The 21,849-nt window shown below is 40.2% G+C and overlaps 1 pseudogene; it reads left to right on the top strand.

Moving 5' to 3' along the window:
* Nucleotides 1-14,688: 14,688 nt before the first annotated feature.
* Nucleotides 14,689-14,806, top strand: LOC129409023 (5S ribosomal RNA; annotated as a pseudogene).
* Nucleotides 14,807-21,849: the final 7,043 nt, after the last annotated feature.

Raw genomic sequence — 21,849 nt, 5'->3', positions numbered from 1 at the left:
CAAAGGAGGCTCTGAAGGACCTCATCTGTCCCAGAGGAGGTGACCCAGGATCGGGTACCTTGGCCTGGGGAGCGCCTGGGCTGTGGTGAGGACAGACTGGTTGCACTGAGGGACTGCAACATTTCTGAAGGTTATTTTTATTTCTTTTAAATTTTTACAAGCTAACGTAAAATAATTTCAAAAGGAAGTACAATTCAGACCCATAGTGACATTACTCCACATGTAAGATTGAGTGAATAAAAGTAATTTGTTCGTGTTGGATGGACTCTCCGGGGGTCCGAGGAGCCAATATAACTTCAGTTCTTCAATTTTACAATGCAGAGATTTCCATTATGCACCTGAGTATAGCATTTGTGTCCATATAATATGTTTCTATAAATAAATAGCTCAATAAACACGTCTTTTAAAACCAACTCAAGAAATGTTTAAACAGTAGAATATGCCACAACTATATCCTACTGAAACCACGATTGAGATTAAAACTGTGTCTCTATGATGGAATACACACATTAACAACACAAAGTTTTAAGATCGTCAAAAAAAATCCAAGAAAAAAGAAAAAGAAGAAAAAAAACAAGAAAAAAAAAATAAAAGAAATGGATTTTAATTAGGTTTGTAACGATATCCAAGTCTCACAATACAATATCGTCAAAATACGATATTTATTGCGATATCGTGGGAAAGCTCACGTTATGATGGGGAGGCTCACGATTAAGGATGTAACAATATCCAATCATACAATAACAATATATTTATGATAACAGCCTTGACAAGACTTAATCCAAAGAACTAAGACTTAAAAGTGTTAGAATTGTTATTTCTTCTTGTAGTCTACACTAAAATGGAGCAAAGGTTCATGGTCTATGTAGCTCCCTCTGTCTTTTTTTAGCTATTGCTGCACCAAAACTCTTAATTTAAGCTAATTCGATATATTGTGATGGTCCGCAATATTATTGTGAGAACTCTGACGATACGATATCACAATATTACGGTTATTGTTACATCCCTAATTTTAATACATTTTCAAGAGCCTGTGATCATTACAAGCGTTTATGTTCCTGTTTAAGATTTAGATTTTCAACACAAAAGTTGAAAGAGTGACTAACTAAAAAAAGGTGTATTAAAATAAAGATTAGATTCCCATATTTTTCAGACTATAAGGCGCACTTAAAATCTTTTAATTTTCTCAAAATTCGACAGTGCATCTTATAATTCCGTGTGCCTTATGTATGAATTCTGGTTGTACTTACTGACCTTGAACCAGTTTTATGTTGTACACGGCGCTCAAAAATGTCAAATGGCGAGCTGTTTTTTTTCAGACATTATAGTTTATGCAAATTAGCCATGTGGTTTTAACTTTCGCTTCTGTAAAACGTAAACAAATGTGCGCAAAGCTGCTTTAAACACATCATTACTCAATGTAAATTTGAGTCCTCCTCATAGAAAAAAAAAAAAAAAAAGATCCACCCACAATCACATTCATAATCCACATTCACCAAGACAACGAGGCAACACCGGGTGAATTATGCCACAGTCTGCCAATGGATCGTGGATGCCTGGGCTAAGGGATCAATCTCAAGTGTCATCTGTTTGTTTTGCTTAATGTGCCTTATAATCTGGTGCGTTTTATGGTCTGAAAAATAAGGTAAATTAAAGTCTAACTGAGTCTCTGACAGAGCAGTGCTGCAGTTAGCATCACACTCCCAGAGAATGTAGATGACATCAGCTGCGTAGTATTTTTTGACACAAGATGTATTGCTTAAATTAACATTGTGGGAGGATTTCACGCACATTACTTGTCAGTTTGATATCTGCTCAGCCCCTCTCAGCTGTGCTCCCAGCTCTGACCCACACCACCTCCAGGCTCCGGGCTCCATCTGCTAATGGGCCATCCCGCGCTCATGGTCAGCCACCTGGACATCCGTCAACACCAGGGCCTCCACACCCCCCCCTCCCCGACCCGTCTCCCCCCTTCCTTCAGCCTGGGGGTCCCACTTGCGGCGGTGCAGTCGTCACCCTCTCCCCTGGTCTCTTCACTCAGCACCCCTCCGTCAGCGGTGGTCTCACGTTTAGCACGAGGCGAGTGAGGCGCCGCTAATGGAAACATCACAGGTGACACTGGTCGAGGTTTAGTCACATCACAGAGACACGGGGTCGAAGTGATGGAGCTCAATGACCACCGTGTGCTGCCACTGTGAGGGGAGGGGGGCGCTCATGAGGAATTTGACTGAGTGTGTGGGATGGACGCTAAGTATAAGTATAATATTCTGTATTATAATGTGCTATAATATATTCTACATGAAAAATTTGGCTCAGAACAGTATACATTTCTTAGCCTGATTCATCAGCTGGTTTCACTTCGTGGAAACCATCTGATCTCAGAGCCTTAGGATTTGTTCGCTCGATGGTAGGCAGGTACTTCTTTATTTAACCAATTGCTGCTATTTGGTCATGACGAATGTAATGGGCCAAATCCCGTAGGAAGAAGGGCAATAACGTCTTTCTGCTTGATAAAATTCACCAAACATTCTCTTTGTTCCTGCTTTAAATCCTCGATCTCGGGAACCGTTGCCAAAATAGAATGTCTGTCTTCGTCTACATCCATCTTGACCGCTTTGTTTACTGTTGTGCTGTACCACAAAAGGGACCCAGACAGGCGCTTGAGTTTGATGTCATGGCTTCACAGCTCTTCTCTGATTGGCCAGTGCGCAGTCTACAACTTCTGAGGTTCTTGTAAACCGTCTAGTGTATTCCGATTCCTGACCTAGTCGCTGGAGAGAAATGAAATTGAGCAGAGGAACTAGGTGGCGCCAGCCTTGCTATACATTTCTAGCTTCTCGGACCACTACCTTCAGATTGAAAATGACTTGCGAATGGCAGTCAAGGTCTTGATTTCAAAAAACGTTATCCTGATGATTACTTTTGGGGATTTTAGTTCAACACTATCAGGGTGTCTTGAGGGCTCACGTCTCCTGGTGCTGGGTCTCTGATGATAAATAAACTTGTCATATGTTAGAAGTCGAGTCTCTTTTTTCAATTCTCGGACTGCTTCAATTAATTCAACAACAACTGTACTTATGGAGAAAAAAACATAAAAAACTCAGAAACTCAAAAAGCAGTGCATCTCCAAATATCTTCCTTGGCGAAAGTGAGTACAATGGATGAGTAGTTAACAGTACACCTTTCTCAAACTATTTCCCAATTTGAAATAGCACCACAACTTACGGCAGTGTAAATTCATTTGTTTCAGCTTATCCATAACAATTTTGACTAAACGCTATTACTATATTGATTATTTTATTGTTTATATACGTCTGACTAGTTTTGATTTAATATTAAAAATTAAATAAAGAAACAGCTACAAACACAAACACTAATCACCTGTACTGTATTACAAAATGCATTGGAATAGCAAAAGTTTACCATCCATACATAACAAAAAGTAGTGCCTGGCTGCGTGACAGGGCTGTACAGTATCATGCCGCCACTTTAGAAACTCCATTCACAGAAGCAGCTTTACATCTACTGAGGTGAGAACTTGTTCCATTTGCGACCTCAGCAGTGTACCACTCAACGGGCACGTAATAAAGTGAATTCTGAGGCTACAATGGCCCAAAGAATTCATGTTAGACTTGACTTAATAGACTGGCACGCTCCACCTAAAGACAGTTTGTTAATTAATAGTGACTAACAAAGACTTGACCCAAAACATATAAACAGAAGTGTTGCAGAAATTTAACATCATGTACAAAATATATATAAAATAAGTAAAACAGGGAGGGCTTTCAGTACACGAGAAAAGGAACAGTGAAGGCGTGCAAACAAAACACAAAAGCAGAAGAGAAATAACTAAAACTGTCCATTTCAGACCATTGTAAAAAGAAAACAACATTATTGGGACAGTGGACAACAAACTTGGACATTCTGTACAAATGCAAGAGTCTGGAATCGAAGCATAGTGCGTGAAAAACCTCCATCCCAGCTTGAGCCCAACTACAGCCATGAATTTGTATGCCTCTCAAATACATCGTCTCTCAAAAATTCATCTAAAAAATTCTTATATACTTAACCTGAGATAAATAAGAGTTGTGTAAAAAAAAATTAAAATGTGTATGGATAAATACACAATAGCAGATGGAACTAAAAGGGTGAGTAAATTATGTTTTAACCTGGTGCAAAGGAAATTTACTTGGACTTCCATTGTTCTAAGGGGGTTGTTAGTAGTTGCTGTAGAAACAGCATCGCACTCTTGTTTCCAGGTTTATTTACAGACATGTGATTATCAAGGCGTGGAGCTGTAGGCCAGTTTCAAAGTTATGCTATTAGAAATCATGCAAATGTTCAGTGGTAAAGGGGTATATTGTATCACATGATTTTTCTCGCTTGCATATGTTTTGCTTTTTTTTTTTTTTTAATTACTGATAATGGCCCCACGCTGGGGCTGTTCTACTATCTGAAAACTCAAGAAAAAAATACATAAAGGGGTTATTTAAACAGCATCTTTTCAGGAGCCTGTGATCAATTCAAATGTTCATGGTCCTGTTTAGGTGTTTGATTTTCAACAAAAAGATGAGAGCGACTAACTGAAAAACTGTTCTGAAAGCACAAATCAACTCACATGTTGCAGTTCCAGCAAAGTCAGTTTTTTTCTGATCATATTGTGTTAAAATAAAGTTCAGATTGTCATATTTTTTGGACTGTAAATCTGACTTTTTTCATGGTTTGGGTGGTCCTTTATACTCTGGTGCAACTTATATATTAACATTTTCACACTGACAATTCTGAGAGGGTGGTCTAGGCTTGTGTGTCAGTATCTGCTACTACTATTACTCTTGTACCACTGTCACTTCACTCTACTGCGCATGTCTCCTGCAGAAAGAGCCTCTGTCCTGTCTGTATCATGACAGTCGATCGCACCATTACTTTTGTACCACTGAAAATTTACAAACTTATAAAGACAACTGAGAAGACTGAAGATAAATGCCCCCAAAGAAAAAATCATATGTTGCAGATTACAAGCTGCAGGTATCAAAATACGCAGCCGAAAACAGTAATCAAACAGCAGAAAGAAAGTTTGGAGTGAGCGAGAAACTTGCGACAACCGAGAGGGTGCGCCATGAAACTTTCCTGGAAGTCACTGGATGGAGCTACAAAGTCTGGACTTCAGAAAGGCTGCAATAATTCTAACTGAAACTGACAACAGCTACGCAGAAGAGGAAGCAGTGCTGTTTACCTCCAGAGGTGGTGGAATTGCTCAGAAGTGACACCGAGGATGAAGAATTCAATGGATTTAGTGATTTGGAGTGAGATGGAGAGTTTGTTAAACTTGTTCTGTTCTGTTGTTTATGTTATAGTTATCTGAAGAAGTGTGACGTTAACAGCCTGTTGTTCTATTGCTATTACTGTAACTTGCCTTTCAAGATGAAATGTCAGTTCCCGGTCTCTGATTTTATAAAATATATTTTCCCCCAGAAAGTGTGAGTTATACTCCGGAGCGACTTATAGTCCGAAAAATATGGTAATGTCCAACAAGCCTCAGACAGAGCAGTGCTTACAGTCACGGTCAGACTCCCTGGCATCAGTGTGGGTCACATCTAGAACAGCAATTAGCCATTTCTTTTTCATTTTCTTGACCAAAGGCAGAATTTAGTTGGATAAAGTCAACTGTTATCAGACCTCAAAAAGTCTTTGTTGGAGAAAACAGGTTCATTCAAAAACGCCAGTGCACTGTTGTTGAAAAATAGAAAAAAATGAAATGAAGTAGTAATCTGGTCCAAATGTTCAAAATGTTCTGCCCTTCGAGACTGTCCAAAAAGCATCTTGCTCACTTCACATTCTCTCCTCATTTTATTTTGTCCTTAGCGAGGAAGAAAGAAACTACCTGAGATGAACGGTACTCCACTGTACACGTGAAAGTGTCCGCACAGTCTCTCCTCTTTATAAATTAATTCCTCTGACATGAAAAGGGCCTCTTAATTATTTTTTCTCACGTGTTCAAGTCTTGCTCGATTAAGCGCGATGAGAATGCGATTTGGAGTAACGCAATCACTGATAAAACTGATGGCCAAGTACAGAGCCATATCTAATTTAAAAAGCCAACATTTAGTCTTTTGAAGCACTACTGGGTGAATCTTTCAGAGCAAATGAAACACGTACATTTAGCGGCTTCTATTTAGACAGCCAAGAGGGAGAAATTAGTGTTTTCATTTCGTTCTGTTACCTCTCAAGCCGGCGATTATAATCAAAAAATGTTCCCGATTTAATTAACTTACAGTGCACTTTCTTCCCACCGAATGTTTCCCGGCAAAAGATATTAAGAAATGACATTATTCTAAAGAACAAATGGATGGTTGGTAAGCATCACTGGAAACCAAATCTTAATCCTTTTTGACAATAATGCAATTTCTTATAGCTCAGAGAGGCTCCCGTGGATAAGCGCATACTGTGAGGCATCTGCTAGCATGCCACGTCTCGTACCCTGAACATATGGGCTATTGTTAAACATACGCCATCCTTATGTTACTAATACATTGACATTTAAAAGATGGATTGCATCACAGTGCCACCTCTGACAAGATGTGGCGACTGTGCTTATGGCTAATCAAATCTATTAGTAAAACCCGTGCTAGTGCGTGTAATACCAAGAGAGCTTTCTGGAGGCTCTGGGAAAGGCTTCGGCAAAGGTTCGTTCTGTCAGACAGGAGAAGTTTGTTTACCTGCGTTACATGTTTCGGTTACCTCCTGTAGGCTTCCTCATTAGCGTCACATGATGTTGTAGAAATCTGCAGAAGGCGTCAGACAGTAGGGGGCGTAAGCTTCCACTAGCTCGGAAGATACCAGTAACTCTCCTCCGCCTTCAGAGTAGCTCGCCAAGGGATTTCTGTATCGTATTGTGCTGAATAACTCAAATTTGATTTAATTGAATGCCTATTATGACTGTAAATGCATAATCTTTGCGCACTAATAAATAATTTGATTGATTTTGATTTGACTGATTATTTATTTCAGTCACAGGTATATTTTGACATTAATTCACCGACAGTCATATTTAACATACACAGACCGAAAAGGTGCAGGCTGAAGCTTAAGCTTATTATGCCTACCCTTTATTCCTTTATTCCTTTATCAGAGCGTCATCTTAACACCAGTTCATCTTCATAAATACAGCAAGAGGAAACAAACAAATCAGAAACAGTACATCAGAGTACTACAGCACAAAGTAAGTATCATAATTCATGTATCTGTCCAGAGTTAAACATTTAAACTCCTTTGTAAAGTGAAAGAGACTGGTGCACAACTGAAAATGGATAATAGTTGTGTAAATGTTTTAAAGGCATCAAACTGTACCCCATCTAAGGCTCTTATATTTATTCAATTTCTTGTGACCAAAACGGAAATGAGTAGCTTTCTGGCATTTTCGTTTTGTAAAGGTAGCTCACCAGAGCAAAAAGGTTTCAGACACTTTTTTTCCCTATTGTCGGGCAAAAATCAAGTAAAGCAGCCTACAAAGAGGTCATTACACCATCACGTGGAGATAATAAGGAAGGCTACAGAAAGTAACTGAAACATGTAAAGCAGGTAAACAAACTTCTCTTGTCTGACAAAAAGAATAACTAATTCTAGGCTCTGGGATATGCCTAGTCAGGCTGGCACCACCGAGTGCCTCCGCTCAACTTCATTTCTCTCCAGCGACTAGGTCAGGAATCGGAATACACTAGACGGTTTGCAAGAACCCCAGAAGTTGTAGACCGCGCACCGGTCAATTAGTGAAGAGCTGTGAAGCCATGATGTCAAACTCAAGCGCCTGTCTATGTCCCTTTTGTGGAACAGCACAACAGTAAACAAAGTGGTCGAGATGGATGTAGACAAAGCCATACATTCTGAGTTGGCAATGATTCCAGAGATCAAGGATTTAAAGCCGGAACAAAGAGAATGTTTGGTGAATTTTATAGCAGTGATTGATTAAATACAACTTACCCGCCTAACGTCGAATCCTAATGCTGCGAGTTCAGTGAAACTGGCTGACGAATCAGGCTAGGATATGCCAGTAAAGCACCAAAACATACTGCGTTTGAGATGGTACAGGCATTTTACACCATATGTGGCAACAAATATGGCAGAAAACCTTCCAGAGAAAACACTATGAGTGAATGAACCATCTTAACTGAAACGCCAGAGCAGAGTAAGAGTGAGACTTTTCCTGTTGTGTTCACCTGGCGCCCCCTGGAGACTGCTGTGATGCTGCAGGACACAGAAGAGGAACACTTTTGGCTCTTCCTCTCCTCAAACTTCCCTGACACAGATCTGCTGACCCTCCCTGACCAGACCTTCTGTTGAACTGCACATAGACCTTTGAAACCTTGAATGTCCCTCAGGATCAATAAAGTATCTCTCTTTTTCATTTCATCAAATCACTTTTCAAGCCAATTTAATTCTTCATCTGCTGCAGGAGTATACTTTTAACTTAACTGGCAGGCTTGACTATGTCTTTTAAATCTGTACAGTGTAGTCTTTATTCATCCCCTGCTCATGTACAGTAATTTCCCCCAATCCAATCCAACAATAAACTTTTTCCTACTAGCGCAATGAAGTTCAATTTTCTCCTCTCTCATCAGTGTCACGCAGCCGAGTTATTCCGGGAAACGTCTGGTGAAAGTCCCCCCTCCGCTCTCCGACATAGATCATTGTGTCTTCCCCACGATGAGCTGTGAACAGATCGGAGGTCAGAGTTCAAAGACGGGGTGAAGGAGGAGGAGAGGTCGGTGACGGGACACGCGCTGGGCCGGGATAGAGAGATCCGGAGAGGAGAGGACAGGAGCAAGATGGATGGAGGGTGAGGGAGCGTCTCTTCATCACCGGCGGACCTTGAGTGTTTGTGCACAGTGGACAAATATGAAATGTGACTTTGTTTTGGGAAGCAATTTGATGCACATGATTTGGTGCAGTTGTTTAACCGCCGGATCAGCTGGAATTAGTAAATCAAAAATTTAGACAGAGTTTTGGTAGTTTAAAGGACCTGTCAAATGTTTTTCTTTTTGGAGATGTTATTGCTTTGTCTGGAATGTTTTGCAGTATGGTATTAAACCTTTCTATCGTCGTGGAGACCAAACTAGACCAAGGTACAGGCCGGATCTGTGGAGAGGCAACACCGCTCAGTCAGAATTCCTGTTTTTCTGAGTTATAAGTTATAAAACCACCTGAAGAAACATAAAATAGAGCTGTTTAATATCATATAGTGTAACATTCTTAGCAGAGCAATGAAATATCCATAGATACAAGCAGGTGACGTACCCCTGACCAAAAAGTTACATAGTGCACCTTTTAGTGAAAAATATGTAGCCTGTATTTTTTGTGAGTGTTCATTGGCTGTTGGTTTGTGCCTTTAAACGTGCTGTACCTGATGTTTACCTTTGCTTCCAAAATTTCTGTACTGGGCAAGACACATTTTGTCCCTGACCCAAACCCCCCCCCCAAAAAAACACTCACTTTTCAGTACAAACATAAAGGTGCCAGGCCATTTTTACTCAGTGAAGCGGAATCATGTTATTAACATTAACATAATCACCTACAGAACATAAATCATAGACTACAACACATGAACCAGGACTGAACCAGGTCTAAACTAGGACTAATCTTGGACTTGAGAGTGAGAAAGAGAACCCCGAGCCCACGGAGCAGGGTGTTTGCAAAGTAGGATCAGGCGATGGCTGCACTTAGCCCCGTGGGCACCGAGCTCTGCGTCCTTTCTCCGGCGGTCACCTGACAGTCTACACGGTTGCACCTCCAGGCCCGTCCCAACACTCAGTCCTGGTTCAGTTTTGGTTTAGTCCTGGTTTAGACCTGGTTTAGTCCGGTTTAGTCCTGGTTCAGTCCTGGTTCAGTCTTGGTCCCTCATGGCTCAGGACAGTACTGCAGATTTCATGAGTCTATGCAGGTTCTTTTCCCCGTTGTCAATAGCTCCAGTTTGATATTTAAGTTGTAGCTATTTTATATTTGTTATTTTTTTTTAATATCACACGTCGGGAGAAGTGGGTGGACGGCGTATCCCCGCGTACCATGCCCACTACACTCCTGAATAAAAAATAATAATAATACAAGTATATACTTTCATTGGTCATACTACATTTACTTATTTACTTAATTATTACTAAATTCGTTTTTATATACAATTCAGCAAATAGTTTGAGCCTCAAATTTTGTAATAACTATTTGCATGTATTTGGGTGAATTTACGAACAGTAAAAAAAAACAAAAAACGTTCATATAAAACATTTTATGATACACAATTATACAAGACTGAAGCATTTCATTACATTTCCAACCTGGGATTTTGGATCCATCGAGACTGCATGTGTCTTCAGTGATGAAGGTCATCAGAATATTGTCCATTCAAACACAGTTCTAAAACTCAACTGAATGCATAAAAGGTACAGAGCCTAACTGTAATTTTAATGTTTAAATTACATCTGCGTTTGGTTCGGAAGAGGAGGCATGGCTTGGGCAGAGGCAGGTGGGGAAAGCGTTTGGGACTCCCGGCTGTATCACTGTACTCTGCGTAACATTGGACGCTTTAGAGATAGAAGATGAGAAGGTAGACTAACAATAAGAGGAATACAATTTTTAGGGCTATAAAAACCTGGACTGCAGAATGGCTTGAAATTTGTTACTAAATTATCAAAATAATAATAATACATCAGATTTATATAACGCTTTTTTGGACACTCAAAGACGCTTTACAAACAAATAAGAAGAAGAAAGTAGAAAGTAGTAAGAAGCAGAAATCAGGGAATTCATGGAGGGAATGCCAGTTTGAACAGGTGAGTTTTTAGCAGTGATTTGAGGTTCTGCAGTGAGTCCGAGTTCCTGATGGACTGTGAGTTCCAGAGGGAGGGGGCTCGGTCCCCCAACGGTAAATGAATAGATCATAGTATTGTATCTCTTGCTATACCAACCGTCCATGCTGTTTTCTTTGAAACAACAACCTCAAAGTAAAAAGAATCAGGGAAGCTATGTTTCCCAAATGCATTGAGTCCATCAAACATGTCGTCTCCAATGCGGTGATATTTTATCTGACGACCTTGCACTACTCTCTTTCAGTTTATGGACACTTTGAGGAAAAGGTGTGCGAAACGTCTTTCCAATTTGACATCTTTCTCAAAGCTAAAAAGCTTTCTCTACCTCAGACTCAAACACCAGCTTGTTTGTCTTGTTTGTCATCTGAAAAGTTACACAATGCACCTTTAAAACAGCTGTACAAATACCCAAACATGAAATGATAAAAGTATGCTCTCTGCTTGCGACAATGATGACAGAACTCAATATTTGCAGTGGATTTTGGTGAAGTGGCCCATGACTCCACCTGGAATTAGCGTGCGGCCAGCCATGAGGTTTATCACATTTTGGTCTGGTTCCTCATCTGGAGCTGCCAGGACTTGGATGATCCCACGTCACCTAGTCACCATAACTACCTGCCATTGTGTGCGACAGGGTTGGGGGTCAGATTCCAGCTTGGACAACACCTGTGGCCTCCAGATCCCACTGTGAAGCCATTAGGAGAACTTGGCTGGAAAAGCAGAGCATGCCTGGGTTCATTGAGTTGGGTAACTGCGAAAAAAAGATCCAAAATATTTCCATGCCAGCAGTCTTTTTGTGCAGATTATAATATTCTGATGAGGTTGTAAATAATAGAATACATTTAAATAAATTATTTTAAATTAACTTAATGTAAGATTTTAAATTCACACAAACATGACCTGAATGGGTCCCCCAAATATGAAGTAGATATGTTCAAATCAAGTATAAGTTTTGCTGATGACAATTGTGATGCTGATTTATTCTTAATTACAAAAGCATTGAACACGATGTCCCATTTACATATGTTATAAGATGGTGCTTTGGTTCTCAAGACGATTATGCAACCCGAGAGCAGAATGAGCCACATACAAGTCTCTCATTTGGGTCGCCAGTTTCAATGTTGAAATCCAGTTGGTTAAAACTTAAAATGACTTTCTCTGATCTGAATCCTCACTCTCTTAACCCCAGCATCTGCAGCAAATCATCACAGTGCCTCTGCTGCTACAGTATATGCTTCCGAAGTATTGAAAACAGGAAAAAACTTACTTATTGTCCTACATTCTCCTACATACATACTGTACCTATGTTAATTGTTTAGATTACACAATACAATCACATGGAATCTCACCCAAAGCTCATAATATTGTTGTGTCCTAGGGCAAGATACTCACTTCACTTTGAGTTAAAAAAAGATATTAAAATAAGATGATTCATTTAGTCAATTCTTAGGTTTCAGTTTCCTTGCGGTAGGTGATACTTTGAGGGCTTTTGCCAAGTCAAAAGCTATATATTTGAGCCCTACGGGACACGACACAAAACGGAGTGGACATGGGCGGGAGCAGGACTGCACAATATAGGAGCGGGCAGGTGGAAATATAAACTACAGTCCTGCAAACTAAATATGAGTGTAAAGTAAAATATACAAATTATTCATGTGCCTATCATACAGAATTTGTCCTGAATATTTTATTTGGCATTAATAAAAACATTTTAAGCAGCCTAAACTTGCAGATGTGGTCTAATCTCGCGCACATTTTAGAAAATTCCTTTCCGCTTCCCCGCGCTTGATAGAGCTTAAGAGCGTGGGCAGGAACGGGACTGAAAATTCTGTCCTGCGCAAACCTCTAAAACATACTTTCATTCATCACAAGACGCACACTGAAAACAAGAGAAAAGTGTCTTGCCCAACACCCTTAGAACCACTTTCTAACTATAGGGATGTATCGATATTCAAATTTCTCAGTATGACAGTTTCACAATATGGGATCTATTCACACTTACGTCACAAAACCAGGTGACATTTGGAAACATGCGGATGATGACTTCCTTTGAGTTCTGTTGGCGATAGTAACTCTGATAAAGTCTGGGAAAACTGAGAAAATGCGCCAGTTTTCTTCATCTAAATGTCATTGTATTCTCTCTTTTTTCCTTTTATGAATTTATTATGTTGTTATGTTTGTCAGATTAACAGTTAGAACCAGCTCCCTATAAGTGACATGAAGATACGATCGGAGTCTCGTCCTCCATGGAAAGCTCTGGCAGGTTGTGAAGACACTGCTGTTGAATCCACGGATTTATCACATGCCCAGTGTCGGTAACTGCACCTCCGCATTTCTAAACGTCTTCTGGTAAGCATGAAAAGAACTTACTGCATGTCACGGTAAGATATTTATTGCAATAGTTTGTGGACGCCAACAAAACGGTAAATAGGCTACTTTTTCATTTTAAAATGCCCCGACAAGCCATTGGTTCTTTCATAATCCAAAGACCTAACTTTAAAAGTGCTTGTAACAGTTTTTCTTCATGAAGTCTGCACTGAAACGGAGCAAAGGATCATCTTTGCTTTTTTTTAGCTGTTGCTGCACCATGACTATTAATTTAAGCAAAGAGACTTGTAATTCGATATATTGTGATGGTCCACGAAATTATTGTAAGACTTTGGTCGATGAGTTACCACGATATTTTTGATTATTGTTATTGTCACATCCCTATTTCTAACCCACATTTGCATTATGGGGATGCAATAATTGGCTTATATCCAAATGAACTACAACTTTCTAGCGTGCACTAACTATAACTTTATGTATAAGCACTCCCTTGTGTTATACTGTCCCCTGACCTTCAGTAAACACTTGCTTGCTAAATCATGCGAAGCTTTGTCAACTTTTATGTGCACACGGTCCACACTAGACCCTCAGTGGCCGTCCTGCTTCTCCCTCACTGCCCATTTCAAACTACACAACATGGAGTCAGCGATTTTAAGTAACTCTAACAGCCTGACTCCTGCTCCACACAGATACTGAAGGACACATAAGGGAACAGTGAACAAGACTATCATTAATAACATCGCGAAAAACTTTGAAGGTTAGAAACAGCAAAAGCAGACAGAGTTTTGGCATTAAATTTTACCTTGAAGTCAAACCCAAACACTCCTGTGGATACGAGGAGCGTCTGTCACTCGTTGCGTGCACTTGTTACCTGAATATTTTCCTAATATAAATATTAAATCTGTCAAAGCACTCAGCTGAAGTGATGGATGTGTGGCAGGCGCTCCAGCAGTAGTGCATGTCAAAACAGTATCCCGGTGATGCATTGTCGTACAAGGTGTGTTTGTGAACGGCTCGCATACAGTCAAATCTGTGCAGTTTGTCTTGTGGTGCTGACTGCCTCATTTTAAAGGTGCAGTAGCTGAATTTTACTATGTTAAATATATGCAAGACAGAAACAGTCTACAGTATTGTACATGGTTTGCAGTTCAGTATTTTTCCTCATTTGCCTTATATTATATATATATATGTATTTGCCGAGAATCCTAATTATTCAACATGATGAGTTTATAAGGGCTTTTCACATCTTTCAGAGGCCATGGGTGAGTTTTACTGTCATGTCATGTCATGCTAGCAATGCACTTCCTGATACTTGGACTATAAAACACTTTATAATTTGTTGCACATAGTGGTCTCATTTTGACCTCAACATCTGTTTAAACAATATACTGTACCTGTACTGGTACAAGACAAATTTTACTCAACTACACATACTAATACTGACACATACTACATACTAATATGCACTGTAGAATTATGCTTGACCATAATAATTAAAAGGCATTTGTTTTGAGGCCATACCAGCTTGTCAAAGCCTGTTCTCATCAGATCTCAGAAGCTAAGCAGGGCCGGGCCTGGTTAGTACTTGGATGGGAGACCGCTGGGAATTCCGGGTGCCACAGGGGTGGTCAGAGGGGCGATGGTGCAGAGTGGCAGCCTTGCTTCCATCAGTCTGTCCCAGGGCAGTTGTGGCTACAGTAGTAGTTTACCACCACTGAGGGTTGAGTGAATAAATAATGAACTGTAAAGTGCTTTGGGTATCTTGAAAGGTGCTATATAAATGTAATGATGAATTAATAAATTAATTTGCATGTAACTTAATGACCTTCAAACAATTCTGTTCATTGCTCTATTCTATTGTTGTTGTTCTATTTTGTATTACTAATTAACTCCAAACCTGAGAATTATGTCTCTTCAGAAGCCAGACATGCCCTGGGGTAGACTACCTGAGGCCACCACCACCTAAGGACATAACAATTCAGTGTTTCCCACAGAAAATTTGTTTGGCAAGGCGATGCTGCCAAAAAAGTGAGGAGTGGGGTGGGTCGGTGCGCGGAGATTCCGTGCGACGATCGTAGTTTTACGAGGATTCACTCGTTTCAGAGGGACGTAGTCAAGGCGGGGAGCAATTGTTGTCAAGGTGGCCGCCCTAACTATACACTACACTTTACACTGGTCTAAGCTACAATTGAACCACTGACCTTTGGGTTGTGTGTTAAAGATGCACTGTATAACGTTTGGGTTGAGGGTCCGTCACCTGCTTGTTTCTATGGATATGTCATTGCTCTGCTTAGAATGTCCCACAATATGACACTGAACAGATTTACCTTACATGAATTCAGTTACACATGGTTTTATAGCTCAAAAATACCTACAAAAACAGGCATTCTGACAGTGAGCGGGGTCTCCTCTCCACAGATCTGACCTGTAACTTGATTTGGTCTCTATGAACATAGAAAGGTTTAAGGCCATATTGTGAAACATTCCAAAAAAAGCAATAACATCTCTATGAAAAAAACAATTTGGCAGACAATGCTCTCTGCTACTCTGAGAATTTATGAAGACAAAAACGAATTATAGCAGCCAGCAGTCTAAGATCCATTTTTGAAAACCTACTTTGAGACACACTGGCAGTCTCCTCATCTTAGCAGGTAGATGTTAATGAACAAATTGGACATTCTATCAAACCCTCCGCAGTAAGTCTTTTTGCACTCTGAGTGACAAAAGAATATTAAATCTACCTCCTCTGAACTGTTCGACAATGGTTCAGACACTAAACCAAAAAAGATCATTGTTCTGAGGCTTCCAGACGCATTCATTTGCACTTTGCTCAAACTTACCCCGCGCTGTAATGTGGAGTTCACTTTTATCCTGACTCACAGACTGCACACAGGTCTTTTGTGGGCCCTCATTCGAAGCTGGAACACTGATGCGCGTTGACACTTTGAATTCCCATAATGAGCACTGCGGTTGGCGTCGCTGCTATAGAAGCCGTACAGTGCGCAGACTTGAAGTGGGCTGTCAGAGAGGATCTATTGTCTGCCTGTATACGCTGAATCACTGCCGGATTGGAAATTATTCATCACAAACAGCTGGGAAGTGACGAGTCAAACGCCGTGGTTATCTCTGGGTGCTTTAGTCCTTTTGTAGGAACACATTGTGGTATCTTGTTTAACACAGGTACAGTGGACATACCTACATACATATTTAGAGTCATGCACAGTGTGGGAAGGTTACTTTTAAAATGTATTCCCCTACAGATTACAGATTACATACCCCAAAATGTAGTTTGTAATGTAATCCATAAAGTTACTTAAGGTGAGGAACGTGATCTGAATACTTGAACGTAGCAACCACATCCTGAAAATTCTTGTTTGTTCTCTTCAAATTGGCTGAGCCCAAGTCTCCATGAACAGGCATTTGTTTGCTGTAAAGTAGCAAAGACTAGAATATCTTAACATAAGAGTTTTTGTCTGCTAAAAGACAATAAACAGCACAGTCTTTATCAATAATATTTTTAATATATTTAAGTAGAGATATGCTTTCTATATGAGATCACTGCTGCCTTAAATTATGTCCACACTACTGTTAAGTGTCATATGGTTTAGACCTGGTTTAGTCCTGGTTTAGTCCTAGTTTTAGATCTGGTTTAGTCCTGCTTTTAGACCTGGTTTAGTCCTGGTTTAGACTTGGTTTAGACCTGGTTTAGTCCTGGTTTTAGTTCTACTTTAGTCCTGGTTTAGACCTGGTTTAGTCCTAGTTTAGACCTTGTTTTAGACCTGGTTTTAGTCCTGGTTTAGACCTGGTTTTAGTTCTAGTTTAGTCCTGGTTTATTCCTGGATTTAGTCCTGGTTTAGTCCTAGTTTAGACCTTGTTTTAGACCTGGTTTTAGTTCTGGTTTAGTCCTGGTTTAGACCTGGTTTTAGTCCTAGTTTTAGTCCTGGTTTTAGTTCTAGTTTAGTCCTAGTTTATTCCTGGTTTTAGTCCTAGTTTTAGATCTGGTATAGTCCTGCTTTTAGACCTGGTTTAGTCCTTGTTTAGACTTGGTTTAGTCCTGGTTTAGACCTGGTTTAGTCCTGGTTTTAGTTCTACTTTAGTCCTGGTTTAGACCTGGTTTAGTCCTAGTTTAGACCTTGTTTTAGACCTGGTTTTAGTCCTGGTTTAGTCCTGGTTTAGACCTGGTTTTAGTCCTAGTTTTAGTCCTGGTTTTAGTTCTAGTTTAGTCCTGGTTTATTCCTGGTTTTAGTCCTGGTTTTGGTCCTGGTTTTGGTCCTGGTTTAGTCCAAAATGTGAAAACAAGAAAATACCGCCATGTAATCCATTTATTTCAACAAAGTAACTGTAATCCAATTACCACTCATTGAAACAGTAACTGTAACTGAATACAGTTACTCATAATTTGTACTCTGATTACGTAACGCCGGTACATGTAATCTGTTACTCCCAAACACTGGTCATGCATCATTTAGTTGGTGCATGAGACACATAAAAAAAAAGCTGACAGATCACACATCAAGCATAAAGTGTCCTCTTACAAAGGTCCCAGGTTTTTAACACAAACTGACCCAGCTTGAAAACACAAAATTTAAACAAATACTCCAGACTCTCCTCATCTGACTTTGCAAACAAACAGTAAGATACATTAGACAACAGCTGACAGCGCAGGTCATGATACAAAGGACAATAGTACAGAAAACGCATTTCATTTTCAATGTCCTTTAAGTCACTCCTCCTCTGGGACTGAGTGGAAGCGTCCTGTCTGCAGAGCCAGAGGCAGAGTCCCACACCTCAGCTCGGCACATACTGACCTCTGATTATGAGAAGAAGCAACACTATTTTAACATTATCACAGTTGTTGACATCATGACCAAACAAATAGCGAACACCTTTATTCACTTTCATTCATATTGTCTAACAGGTCGCCATTTCTCAAGTATAACCAGATTGCATATCCAGATTGAAATCAAACTTAATCATAGCTTGCTCCATGCACGGTCACCATGGATATAACTAAATAACATTTTAGACAAAGACTCAAAATTAATACTGCTTTTAAAACTACCATGTGTAATTAGATTAGCCTGACCCACCTATTATACTCCAGTGCTTCTCAAATATTTTTTGTCATGCCCCCTCCAGGATAGAAAACATTTCGTATCCCCCCACTCCACAGAACCGCTACCAAACGTGGACAAATCTCCCCATCACCTTCAGTCGCCTACATATGAGAGCAAACATTTTAGGCGCATCTCCAAAGCGACTCCTGGGACACACGCAGCATGTGTCCATTCATATTCCACACTGCGCTCCTATGTCCTCCTCCTCGTCTTTCAAGATGTTGTCCGTGTTCAGGGCACTTGCATTATCCAGCATGACAGAAACCATTTATAATGCTGCACACAGTTTCAGCTCCTCCGCTATTTGGTATGCCACCTTATATGACGTTAACAGAGCTCGCTGGTTTACTGAAGATTGTTGGCAATCGCTGAAAAAAAAAGTGGCTTATCAGTGTGATTGTGGTGTAATGTCTTTAAGCGACGCCGTAATTTATTTGGCTTCATTCTGCCCGCTGCCAGCATTTTTAGACACAGTAAACACAGTGGTCTTTCCTCGTTTCCCACCGTAGTCACAGTGAGGCCGAGAGCTACCTACGCTTTACATCCGGTTTGTTCTCTGCACTTCATATCTCCTGCTCTGTGCTGTGTGTGCGTTTGTTCGGTGTAAAAGACCTGACACTATAGCGCTACTACTCCCTGTGCACACTCTGACAATGAGAGCGTCACTGCCAACTACTCTAGTGGATGTGCAATTACACTTTATTCTCGCCCGGCAAAAAAAAAAAAGCATGTTCCCCGAAAAAATAAAAAATGAATAAACTTATGGATGATAACTTTAAGGCAAATTTATTAAGTTATTGCCTCTGTATGGAAATTAATATCTTTATATGGCTCTTATACTAATCTTAAGCCAGGCCAAGCCATTTTCTTAATCGTCGCCACTTTACCACCTCTGAAGTCAAATTACTGACCCAGAAAATGTATAATTAACACACTAAGATGTGACACAGTTCATCTTTAATTACCTTGAAGCCTTGTCCTCCCAATGACACTGCAGGCCCACCCGAGACAAGACTGATGCGAGCGCTTCATCAGAACATGGGAAAAGTGAAGAAAAGTATTCACACTGTATAAGCCTGTATGTATAAAAAGGTCAAGTCTCTCAGAAGTGTTGGGCTGTCATCCAGTATGCACAGTCTGAAGGTAGCCGCGTTGTGAATATGCATGTCGACTATAGTGCGAGATGTATGCGCGGTGCGTTCGAGTGCGTGTGGTTTTTCTTCGGCGCTCTCCTCCGTGTGAGCCCTGAAGGTTGGCCTGTGCTTCCCTGTCATTTCTCATCCTAATGGTTCCTGCCACGTTCCACTGCCAACACACTGCTGGAGAACAAGCATCGGCCAGGAGAAAGAAAACTGCACTCACACCCAGCTACAGCCACTGCACTTTGAAGAGGGAGACAATGGAGCACTTTGGTTTGTACGCACAGTCCTCCATTACTCACTCAGCTGTTGGACGGGAAAACTGAATGTACATCATCGCAGTTAAATTGTTCAGAAAGGAGAATATAGCTTTCCCATAGGTTCTTTCACTGTGTGTTTTATGAAATGGGAAAATGTTTCAGCTGACATTAAGTTTTCTACAGGCTACTGTAAATTACTCACTGGAGGAGGGTCTGTCATCTACTTCTCGTCAGACATGTTTACACGAAAATGCTTGCGGGTAAAAATGACAAAATATTTTATCGGAAGTGCCTTTCCTTTTAGACGGTGATGGTGTTTTTGAGGCTTAAAAATGCTGAAATCTGAAACCACCCTCCAGAGTGGAAAAGTTAAATACACTTGACTGTAGCGTTTCTGTCTACACTGCCCAAGATGCAAAACTCTGGTCAGATTTGCTCACGTCGCATACGTGTTTACGTCACATACATACAGTACACACTGTTGCGTCACCGTATGTGTGCAGAGTTCCTCCTGAAAATATTCGTCTAAACGCGGAATAAAAAGAGAAGACGCGACTCCACTTTTGCGTCTTTGCGTTTTTCTGTTCAGACCGTCATCATATAAACGTAGCCGAAGGCATTAAACATATCTGTCTCCATGGTAACATACTGTCTAAAGGCAACTTCACTCACAGTGTGGGTTTTTCAAGGAATTTTTAGATGAAAAATAAAATATATTATATAGACAGATACTTTATTGATCCTGAGGGAAATTCAGTTCAGTAAATGCAAGCTACAGTATATGTTTAATGTGGAAGAATGCCTAGCGCCCACTAGAAAAGTTACAAGGTGTGCCTTTATGTTAAATTAAACTACTTGTGCCACCACCTCACTCAGTTGACTTAACTTAGTTCTGTGTGTTCTCACAAACTACATAACAATATTACAGTATATACAGCTGTTTAAGTCCATTATGTTACTGTACAAACAGTACAATGCTGAACAAACCACGTAATGAAAAGACAAACCTTGTTGTCTGTTACAACCACAGGCCTCCAGCTCCTTCTATATTCATATATGTTTAAATCCCTGCTGCTGATCCCTGTGTGTGCATGCAAGCCTCCATCTTCCAACCCCTGCTGTGATTGGTGGATTCAATTCAAGCTGGCACCTGGGTCCCTTCCAACTGATTGGTGCATCACCCTAACACCTGGTCAATCCTGGGCCCACACCTGCAGCTGCCACACCTATGAAAGGACCCACCCCCTGCCAATCCAGGCTGCTGTTCTGTCTGTGGACTGCTGCATACCACATTGCTAAGTCTCTTGTGTCGCTCTTGTTAACTATGGTAGAGACACTAGTAGTCCTTAGTCTTGAGACTGGTTTTGTGTTTCTGTTATTACCTCCGCCAAGGAGGTTATGTTTTTGCCGGCGTTTGTCTGTTTGTTTGTTTTGTTTGTCTGTTAGCAACATAACTCAAAAAGTTATGGACCGATTTTGATGAAATTTTCAGGATTTGTTGGAAATGTGAAAAGGAAGAACTGATTTTATTTTGTGGGTGATCCAGAAGAAATCCTGGATTCTGGATCACTTTGAAATTTTAGTTAACATTGTGGTAAATGGGGCCAAAAATTTTGTTTCTCAATATCTCGGTTAATTATTGACCAAACCCCATGAAATTTGACTCAGGGATGGACAATGGGATCCTCTTTCATATTCCAAAGGCTGATCTGGATCTGATCCAGAAGACTGATTTTATCGCAATTTATATAAAAAATGGGGGTAGTCCTTGGCGGAGGTCTGCGCTCTCTGAGGGCTTTTCTAGTTGTCATTTATATACTCTGTTTTTGTTAGCCTACTTTTTAGTTATACATTTCACTACTCTGTTTAGAACCTCTTTTTGTTAATTACTGTAAATATTCTTCTTTTGTTAGTTTTACAATGTAATTTGCAATTCTTTTAAATAAATTACAATTTAGGTTTTTGGTTCTTTTGTTACTTCCCCTGTCCCTAGCAGAGCTGGGTCATAACCTTGACATAAGCCAATATTTGTTTCAACCATTCAACATAATAATATTGTTAAGTACGTGTTATGAATGAATATTACGTTTTTTTTTCCCATGTATTTGAGCATTTTATTGCCCGATAATCAGGAAGTACCCATTGGCATGTC

This window comes from Boleophthalmus pectinirostris, unplaced genomic scaffold, assembly GCF_026225935.1.
Source record: "Boleophthalmus pectinirostris isolate CB_2022bp ecotype Guang Dong unplaced genomic scaffold, ASM2622593v1 HiC_scaffold_1, whole genome shotgun sequence".
Lineage (NCBI taxonomy): Eukaryota > Metazoa > Chordata > Actinopteri > Gobiiformes > Gobiidae > Boleophthalmus > Boleophthalmus pectinirostris.
This window is presented reverse-complemented; position numbering and strand designations above follow the sequence as displayed.